The sequence below is a fragment of the Doryrhamphus excisus genome, linkage group LG8, assembly GCF_037039965.1.
Source record: "Doryrhamphus excisus strain RoL-2023G ecotype Guam linkage group LG8, RoL_Dexc_Guam_v1.1, whole genome shotgun sequence".
NCBI lineage: Eukaryota > Metazoa > Chordata > Actinopteri > Syngnathiformes > Syngnathidae > Doryrhamphus > Doryrhamphus excisus.
In genome coordinates this window covers 13,942,902-13,953,815 of record NC_136364.1, presented here as the reverse complement: position 1 = coordinate 13,953,815, position 10,914 = coordinate 13,942,902, and the positions used below count along the sequence as shown (strand labels likewise).

Sequence of the window (10,914 nt, the reverse complement as noted above, 5' to 3'; positions counted from 1 at the left end):
CCGGAGTCCCCGTAGAAAAACTCCACACTGAGATTCCCAAGCGGTGACTCCAACCCATGTCTTCCCATTTCTTGCCTGTGCGGCCTACATGCTAACCACTCGTACACTGTGCGGCCCAGTTTGCAGCATGTCAGCTCATTTCCCAGAGGTGGCACATCAGGAAACCCAATTAGTACGACGCGTGTGTGACGTGAAGTGTTCACTTCACAGACCAGCCACGCCATCATGGATGGTGGCGGCCATGTTCCCTTGTGAGGTGTGTGTGTGTGTGGTGTGTGTGTGTGTGTGTGTGTGGTAATACAGTCCAACCTCACTTTCATGTCCACTTAGGTGCTTAGGTGAGCAGTACCTTAAGTATTGATGGCGTTCTAACGAGGTTTGCTGCTCACGTCTTTGCACCAGCGGAAGTCTGCACGCTGAGTTTGAACCCGGCTTAATCAGTCGGTGAGTCCAACCAAGGTGGGCATTGGCAGTCAGGTGGGCAACATTCTTGGTTGCTCTTCTCGCTCTTCTCCAGAGGTTTTAAGAGGATTTTAAGCATAAATACTTCCCTCTGTTAGCATTGACATTATGCTAAAATCAACTTCCACAAAGTCAAGAACAAATCTGTTTTAACTCATTTCATTTGATCTCATTCACCGCCAAAGATGTATTTATGCGTCTTTTACGTTTTTTTTACGCAAGAGCCACAAAGCGGTGCTGATGCAACCGCACAATAGAGGAGAGGTTGTTTGGTGCAGTTTTAAGCCCCAAAACGGCCACAAGGTGGCAGACGTACATTTGATAAGAACTTGGCATGCATCTCTGCCCCATCCGCCCCAGCAACCCGGAAGTGGAAAGGCATCTCGGCGTGGTCCCAAATCGTGTACACCATGTCGACATATGACAGGAACAAACCAGTCCAAATCATCCAAAATGGGGGCACCCTGGGCGGGGGGGTTGTTTTCGGTAATTGGCTGGGATTGGACGAATGAACACATTCAAGCTCCCGTGTCTGGTGTCACATGGGACTGCTGCTGAAGCGCCAGCACCTCCTTTGGTCCAGCCGAGTACTGCACTTCCGGTTTGCCAGCTGTTTAAGAAGCTTGAATCAGCCATTGATTCCACACAATGAAGAGAAGTCTTAAAGTGAACTAAAGACTATGGACAACTGAGATGCAGAGCTGTGCACAGGAGCAGGAAATGAGGGTAAGCAAATCTAGATCTTCACTTTGCGTGATTTCCTGGCTGTAGTTCATTGGTGAAGGACACCAGCACAGGTCTCAAAGTAGTAGGCCTGGGATAGAAAGTGGAACAGGAAGACTATGACACAGGTTCCTTCATTCCCTCTCACGTTGATGCTCTCTTACAGTATGATGTTAATCTTCTGCAGTTCCTTTGAAGCTTCATAGCACCATCACAAGCATTTCCCCCCTCCTCCCTCGGCCATTTTCCTACCTGTAAATGCTGCTGTGCCAGCTAAACGTCCCCGGGGGATCAATAAGGTGCCGAAGAGATTTGACACCACCGCAAAGTAGTCACTTGCTACAGATTTGAAAAGCCTGGCAGTGCTCGTTATGCTGGTGGCTGAAAAAGCTGCTTGTTTTTACTCTGGTAATTACTGTCGTTATTGTAAGAATCAGACGTGTCAGTCATTGTTTGCTGATGTGTCTGGAAGGAAATGTGTTCATGGTGTTGCGGCTGCTTGCTTGTGTTGGAGGGGAACCAGCCATTACTGTCCAATAGCTGGTAGGGCCAGGGAGTAGTCACGTAATTGGACCTTGCTGCAGTCAGGCTTTGGTGCTGGTGGTTCCATGGCCTGGGCCTGGGGCGGGGGCTGGGGAGCAATGTATGATACACTCCCTCGGGAAGCTGGGTTTTCCAAACACACATACAAGATGCCTCCAAGTGCCTTGCCGATGGAGTACCACCACTTAGTGAGCACCAGTGAAGCGTCCTCAGGTGGGAGGAAATAAGGTGGAGGAGCGCAAGGTGTCTTAGCATCCACCAGCTGTCATGCAGGAGTGGAAGTGGATTCTAGTAATGACTCGTGCAGCCCTGGGGCATTCCATGTCCAAGAGGATGAAAGGAGAACTGGCCTTTTTGGAATGTTGCCCATCATTCCCAAAGCTGTATCTTGCCCTATTTGGATGATTTAAAACGCCACTGAAATGTCTTTCCTTGGTGCATTGATACACATACTTATGCTAGCTCTGTCCCCAACAGCAGCAGCGACAACACTTCCGATGTCGGCTCTCTTTGGGGTGGCCGTGTCTTCCAGCACAAGACGTGTGCACCAGTCCCGACGCTGGCGGCAAACCAGCATCTTTGTAGCGAGTCTTTGTAGAGTCTTGGTAGCCGAATGGAGAGCTTGGTTTCCACTCTGTGAATGAAGCTGAGACTAGCGATTAGCAAGGCGTCGTGTTAGCTAGTATCAATGCACCCCAGGAAAGAAGCTAAAAATAGGGCAGGATACTGCAACTAGGACCTGTTATCATCAGTGTTGATGCATGATCACAGCAGGGGTATCAAACCATGCAACCTTGTTGGAGGTTTTTTCATAGTGGAAATAGGTGTATCCCAATGACAGCATTGTAAGCTAGCTCATATTAACTGAATTAATATGGGTTCATGTTCCACATCAGGATTGGGAATAATGGGCAAAATTCCCCAAAATAGTGCCAAATAACAATGATGCTCACTGGGGTGGGGGTGGGGGGGGTCAAGATACACTGGTGATGCTCCACAATATTGGGTTCATGAGACGGATGGCTCCAATGTAAGGTACGTCCAAGGTACGTTCCACACGGCAGACATGATGCTTTCGGCTTCGGCCTGCTGCAGCATGTGAAGGAACGTGGGTGGCCATGCTAAACTGCACACGAGGATCTTGAAAGGCTGCCATGATAGGAGCCAGAGGTGGTGGGCTTTTGGGATGCTGTGAAAATGCCGATCATGTGCCAATATTGATGGTTGGCCGATTGATCGGAGCATCCCTATTCAAATAGTATTGTCCATGGCGAAGATGGAATACAATGACTGCGTCAGATAGTTGAAGGTAGACGTTGACAGAAATCGGGGGCGGCCATCCAAGTGAAAGCTCATCTGTTGTCCATCAGCCAAAAACCTAAAGTGTAGATGGACGTCCATCCTCCTTGAGAGCCCAAACAGCTGCAGGCGTTCCAACCAACCTGCAACCTGGTGAGTCAGGCACCTTAGCCTCCGGTTCCAGACTTCACGTCATTCCCATTTCATATTTTCATTCAAATGGAAACACACGGGACTCCCTTCCAGCGATGTTGCTATGATAAAATGAAACTTAACTTGGTGCCTTCAGGAGCTTTACAGGGTCATGTTAAGTTCGGGTGCAATGATGATAAATCCTAAATCTTGCTCCTACTGGCTCTCGGCTCTCAAGTGTAGGTGCAGGGCTGCTCTTTGTGGTCCCATGTGGGACCATTGAGTCCATTCATGTCAGGGTTCCGTTTAGGGGAGGATTTTTGGCTTTTGTGCTTTAATTGTGCTTCATTTTGTGGCTTCATTCAACCTTTTGTTTTGTTTGAAGCATCTGACTTCCAATGAATTTATGGTAACCAGTCACCCAACAGCTCTGTGGTGTTCATCGCCATTATTCAAAGCTGAAAGTTTATTATTCAAATGATGCTGCCCTGCCATTATCTCATAAAATGTCCTTTTGTTCTTTTTCCCCCGACTGAATTTTGTGGTGAAAACCTGTAATCAATTATCCCTGCTCATTATGTTGGATGGTCATAGCACATTTTAAAATCCATTTTTCAGTGGTAGCATCCATTTCCTGCTAATTACTGTTGAGTTGCAGTGTGGACGTCAACTAATAAAACAATGAATATTCATTAACCAATCGCACATTGATTAGCACGAGCCTTTGAGCAAGGCTGGCCATGTGGGTGTTAGATAAATGGGTATGCATGGGTTCGAGATTCTCCTTCATTATTCAGTGTGTATATGAAATGTACACCTGGGCCATGAAAGATCATTTGGGTAGAACATAAGCATATTTTACCACATATGAACGGTTGCCTTTACGAAGATAGAAATATGAAAATTCAAAGGTTTGACAACTACTGGTTCCAGACCCGACTGTGTCACATGGAAGTCGGACTCCTAATTTAGAAATCATAAATATTTTCATAGTTGGGGCATAGAAAACCTGTTTATGACCTTTATGACCAAGATGGTGGGGATTGAATGAGTTAAAATGGTGGCATGTCTCCGTACTTTGTCAAAAACATTCCATTCCTAACAATCCCCTCATTGAGGTGTCCTTGAGTCCCTTCACCCAGTCCTCACGTCTTGCCGCAAAACACAATTTTCAGGGCACCAAGGCTGGATGAAAAAGTGTTACTATGGCTCTATGTGCAGAGCATGCATATATCAGCTGTCCTATATGTGAGTATCTTATACGTATGGTAACATGCTTAGCTACCACAGAGAGGAAAATATTCAATTCCAAACATAGTACAGTACTACACTCAAAAGTATATATATACGTATATATATATATAACAGCGAAAAAGCGTGTATTGACTGATGTGTGACATGTAAAACATTGCGACGCCCACTTGTCAAGCTCCGGGCTACAAACAGGAAGCTGGATGACAGAGGAAGATGAAGATAGATGGAAAGAAAGATGAAGATCTATCGCAACAGCGTCTCATCTTCACACCCGCTGCAGGCCATGTTGTCACTGCCCGAGTGAAAGACCATGCAACACCCACCCCCCCTCAATATGATAGACTTCCAAAACAGAATAAAAAAAAAAGCATCCCAATGAGAATAAGAGGAAGATGTGCCGCTGTGTATGCCAACTGACCCTGACGACACGGATCATAACAGCTTTTCTCCTTTCATCCCCTGCTCATCCCTTTTCCTAAAAGCTGTGAATGATTTGCAGGCCGGAGCTTATCCAGAGCGGCATCAAGCAAATGGGCTTACGGGGATAGTCAAGGGTCCTGGTGGACTAAAACCACCCGGACTATTCTTATCAGGCGCTGCAGACGCTCCAGCAAATGCTGTAATTCTTTCTTTGGTTCTTTATCTTCATAGAGCATTTCCAATGTGGGCGTAGTGATGACGAGCTGTACTGGAAGTGAATGCTTTATTGTGCAGGCTACATGCGCTAGTCGTGCTAGCCTACTGGAGTGAGTCAGACTGGACTGCATGCGTTCTAAATGTAGCGGAGTGATATTATAAACGGCTCTCAGTATGATTCACTGCAATAATACACCACAATAAGAAACATAGTACAGCGTATACATCATCAACATTTGCACATTCTTGTGCTCTGAAACGTCACCATAAGTCTGTAATCGGTCATGACGGTGGTGTGCACAAGCCCGGACTATTTATCACTTCATCCATCCATTTTCTACCGCTTATCCTCACCAGGGTGGCGATGCTGGAGCCTATCCCAGCTGTCTTTGGGTGAGAGGCGGGGGCCAGGGGGCCAGCCAATCCCAGGGTACATATCGACAAACAACCATTCCCACCCACATTCATACCTATGGACATTTTGGGGGGCCAATGAAGCTAACATGTTTTTGGAATAGGGGGGGAGCGGAGAATACATACAGTGTGTGTGTGGAGATATATATATATATATATATATATATATATATATATATATATATATATATATATATATATATATATATATATATATATATATATATATATATATATATATATATATATATATATATATATATATATGACTGGTTGTTTTTCAATTATTGCTGCCGGGGCACTGCATTGATGTTAGCCTCCCTCTGGTGGACAGAGGCAGCAGTGCAGCACCTCACCAGACATCCATCCATCCATCCATTTTCTATGCCGCTTGTCCTCCAATGAAATGCTTTACAATAGTTATTGGTACTCGTGTTAGATATTTCCAACTGCCTTTTGAGTGTTAAGCTGCAGTATGATGAGTTAAGTGTTCTTTGTCGGTGACACCATGAGTCAGACGATTCAGTCAGTTGATCCATCCATCCATCCATTTTCTATGCCTCACTAGGGTGGGGGTATGCTGGAGCCTATCCCAGAGAGGTGTGGGGGTGGCCAGCCGATCCCAGGGCACATATAGACAACCATTCCCACCCACATTCATACCTATGGACAATTTGGGGGGGGCAATGAAGCTAACATATTTTTGGAGTACCCGGGATCACTTATGGAGCCTAGACCGGATGCCGAAGCTAGACTTGATGCCAGACAAGACCGGGTGCCAGACTAGACCGGATGCGGTCCCCTGAGATCCCACTACAAAGGTGATGAACAAAGGCATTCAAAGACTAATTACCAAGCTGTCACGAGGAACTTGACTCAAAAACAGTATGCACCGCCACACTATTTTTGCACGTGCCATTTTGAAAGGTTGATGGGTATACGACACTTGGTGACGCATTAGGAGAAAGACTTGAAAGAGATTTGAAGAGACAGACGACAGCATAAATCTTGCGTCCGTGTTTGTGTATTTGTTGCCGTCGTCCTGTCACGCAGCTTAAAGTAAGATTTATCTAGCCGCCACAGTCGGACAGAAAAGTCTACGTCTACAAAACAAATATGTCTGTGGTTTCAGTGCGAATAGGATAACAAGAAAATAGCCTGCTTTATGAAGGCAATGCGTCTGCTTAAGTGAAAAAGCAGCCTTTTGTTAATGGCTTGAATTGAGTCATTCCATTTGGACAGGCACAAATCAAGCTTGCAGATGCTGATGCTGGCCTCTTCCTGTTAAAAGATGAATGGGAGTGGCTGCTGTGCTGTTGCCTGCCATCGGCAGCCGTTCGAAGCGCCGTACGGCCACACGTTTTGGCTGCTAATCACAGGTTCTTTCATGTACTGCCGTGTCGCTCCTTCCCGTCCACTGATGTTGTTAAAAACGTCTTGGATAAGTCCTACCTCCCTCCCCCAGGCAAAACCTTTGAGTTGAGCTTCTTCAGCGTCTCTGGGGGCCGGAAACCGCCGCGTGTCACCACAAAGCCTTCCAAGCATTGTTTATTCATTTTCACAAGGTGAATGCCGTATTTCCACATGGAGTGGGTGGAGATTACCAGGAATGTATCTCGGTAGGAGGGGGCTTGCATTGGTAAAAGGCCATTTTAAGACGAATAACAACAGATAGTACAACAATAGCAAATATTCTTCAAACTACGCTTTATATTTCAATACATTATGTAATATATTGTTGTTATTCGTGCACGGCATGGGGCTAACTGTGTTCTTCATGTATTTTTAGCACAAAACTAGGAAAGAAGCTAGCTTGCCGAGTTACAAAACGACAACCGGAGCTGGGAGTCCGCTATGTCGCCCGTCTGTGATGTCATCAGCGGTGGACTCTCAAATAGATTAACTCGACACTCGTTTTACATTTTACACTCGCACACAAGAATTGTGATGAATGGAAGGGATGAACATTTAATAATAATAATAATAATAATAAATTTTATTTGTATAGCGCTTTTCAAAATACTCAGACACTTTACAGAAAAATGGAGTCGAATAAAAGCAAGTAAAGAGAGTAAAAGATACGTTAAAATACAACATTCATTCGTTTATACACAGTTAAAACACGAGTAAAAGCGGGGCGGGTATAAAAGGTTAGACATTAAAAACAGATTTAAAGAGGTGGGTTTTAGTTGTTTTTTGAAACTGGGAAGGTCAGGGCAAGCACGGAATGAATGGGGCAAAGAGTTCCAGAGGGTGGGGGCAGCGATGGAGAAGGCTCTGTCACCCCAGGTTCGGCGCTTGGTCTTACAGGGGAGTGCCAGGAGGTTTGAGTCTGAGGAGCGAAGGGGACGCCGGGGATTGTGTGGATGGAGCAGGTCTGTGAGATATGGGGGGGTTTAATTACTTTTCACTTTTAGCTTATAATCTGCACCTTCTCATCAGGTTTGCCTTCGAAAGTACGGCCTGTTTGTGAATGTGGACTGAATGGTGCATCACCGAAAACACTAAACCTCCGCCTCCCGAACCAAACAGGTTGACACCGGCTGGTTGGCGGCACCTCGGAGCCGGTGGTTCTTTTTGTGTGAGCTGTTTGCTAATCATTGGAGCCATCCGAAAATGTCATGTTGAATGAACACCCCCCTCGATTGTCAGAATCGATGCACCTCTTGACCTCTGAAGATAGTGCTGATGTACCAAAGAAAACCTTGAGAAACATCCGTTCCGGTGCTACACTTTGCAGGTTAGCCAGCTCTGATCTGGAACATTCTAGTCATGACCTTCTACTATGTCCACACGTCTACAGGGGATAGGTGGCATTTCAAAACTGGCCTCGCCAAACTGAACTTTTTGCTAGTGCGCTTCTCCCTGTTGGTGTGGACTCTGTGAGAGCAATGCTTATTTTTATTCGTAAAATGACACCTTTACCCTTTAGCGATGTGGTGTAAACAAAGACTAATAGGAGTGTATTGGTGACGGTACTATGCCTGGGCAATATGGACGGGTATCCATACAGATTGTATCCATACATTTCCATACTGATTATCCTCGTGGGCGTGCTGGAGTCTATCCCAGCTGTCTTGGGGTGAGAGGCCAGGTACATCAGCCAATCACAGCCAATCACCTGTTGGAATGGGGGAGGAAACTGGAGTACCCAGAGAGAGCCAACGCACAGGAGAACACGCCCGAGTGGGGAATCGAACCCAGGACTCCTAGCAGTGGCCTGCACACTAACCACTCATCCACCGTGTAGCCTTTCCACAAACTCAATTTGTAAAAAAGTCAAAGCCAAATATGAGTTTTATTAAAATGTAAACAATCTTAAACAGAAATAGCCGCTGAAATAAAATGGCCACCTTCATACGGTCCGCAGGGATCTCCGATCAGCAAAGGGGTACTCAAGGCTAACGGCTATTAACGTAACAAGATGACCATTCATAGCTGCACACCCCCAGGCGGGGTCCACCTTGGACTGGTGGCCAGCCAATCCCAGGGCACATATAGACAAACAACCATTCCCACCCACATTCATACCTATGGACTTTTTGGGAGTGGCCATTGAAGCTAGCATGTTTTTGGAATGTGGGGGGGGAGAATACATACATATACTGTGTGGGGGGGGGGGGGGTGAAGTACCTGGAGAAAAGAAAACATGCCAACTCCGCATGAGATGGCCGAGGCTGAGATTCTTTAACATGCCCAAGGATATTGTAAAACCTGACATCCTTATCTGTACTGTGAATGAGTTTTCCAAATTTCCCGCAGGCTGTGAACGTGACAGCTGGCCGAGTCCCGACTTTCCGCTTGGTGGTGTTGGAGCATGAGTCCAGGATGGGAGGAGGACCCGGAGGGCAGGTAAAAGGTACGTTTCATCATCATAGGACGCCAACATTGACATTTCCAATTCTCTGAAAGAACGACGCCAGCAGCCGCACTAAATGAAGGGAAACGTAAATTGGCGGCAGGTGCATGTAATCGGGGAAGTCAAAGCAGCACACAGGAAACACTCCAAAATACGTAAAGGCATGGACAGAAACAGAGGCTTAACAATGGAAAATAGGCCAATGAGACATGGGGGTGGCAGGAAGAGTTGACTTTGCTGATGTTGTTTTGGAGTGGTTACGGCTGACTGCAGCATGCATGAGCAATGAAGAGATGGACCACCTGTGCAACCCTGTTCCAAATCCGTTCTCATCTTCAGCAATGGCTGCCAGTCGAGTGTTGACAGGCGAATCTATCTAGCATTTGATCCGAGAATCCAATCAACTCTGATCAGCGGGCACGGGAAGAAGTCATATTTCCATGCTTGATGAACATGGAAATACATGCAAATGTGTCGCCGGCGCACCTTGGCTGCGCTGCCGGAATTTGTTGTGACCTTGTTGACTGGAGATGACTCCAATGGGACGTGTGTTGTAGATCACATGAAACTGGAGACAGGAAGTGTAGAAGATTGAGGGGGAGGTCCCGGGGAGGTGGAGTGAGGACGAGTTCCTTTTTGATCTCCATCTTCTTGAACGAGCGCCGGCATAAATTGCCGCGTTGGCTATCAGCAGGGAAAATCAAATGAGATCTGTGAAGTGTGGACCCGGTTGAGATATGGCGTTCTCACTTATTGGCAGCGCCGGGACGTGATTAACATCACAGTAGTGGGCGGGGACAGATAAGAGTGACAGCTCGGCTGCACGGACCAGATAGGCCATTATTTACACGCCTCATCCTTTTCTGCTTTTTATCGCATCTTTTTTTCCAAACTTTCCCGACGTGTGTTTTAGCGAGGACAAAGGACGAGGCAGAACATGTTACAGCCTGTCGCTGTTCAAGCATCCCTACCTGTGAGTGCATCATTGCAATTTGTGTGAATGGTTTGTGTTTGTAACGAGCAACAGTGCTTTTTTAATTGCAACATCTGCTAACCTGTTGGTCTTCTAAATGATTCAGCAAGGCGCCGTTCCCTGTAGCTCTGATTTGTCACTCTGACAGAGTCCTTGAAGTGGGCCAACAAGCTCTCGGCAACAAATGAACGCCGTCTGGCGGATTGTGGAAGGAGTTAATAGTGTCTGGGCCCAAATTGAAATCGGGCCCTGTAAAAGACTCCAATGTGGAGTGGAAAGATAACGTGCTCCGTCCTAATCTGCCTGAATGTGTGAAGCAGGTGTTGGCTGTAAAACGAGGACAAGACGCATCAAAGCACGTTGCTTCGTACATTCCATCATTTCATCCTCTGAAATGACCTCCAACCTATTTGCCGTTACCGTTACTCTTTGGGGGGGGGCATGTACAGATGTGTCAAGCGTTCTCCAGTTTAATTTGGATGTCATTTAGATTGGATTAGATTTATTATTATTATTTTAGATTTATTTAGACGGGTTGCCAACAGCCGTTGCCCGATCAGTGGGTCTACCTGAGACTGAGATGCTACAGCTACTCACCATTCTTCACTACTTGCGACTT

General features: G+C 46.3%; 1 protein-coding gene across 2 annotated transcripts in view; it reads left to right on the top strand.

Annotated features, from left to right (window-relative positions):
- Nucleotides 1–1,023: 1,023 nt before the first annotated feature.
- Nucleotides 1,024–10,914, top strand: part of lrfn1 (leucine rich repeat and fibronectin type III domain containing 1) — a 180,512-nt gene continuing 170,621 nt past the window's right edge. For both annotated transcript variants that reach the window (XM_058079188.2, XM_058079189.2), the window contains exons 1-2: nt 1,024–1,188; nt 9,226–9,322. The gene's annotated coding sequence lies outside the window, so the exon portion shown is untranslated. The remainder of the gene's footprint in view (nt 1,189–9,225; nt 9,323–10,914) is intronic.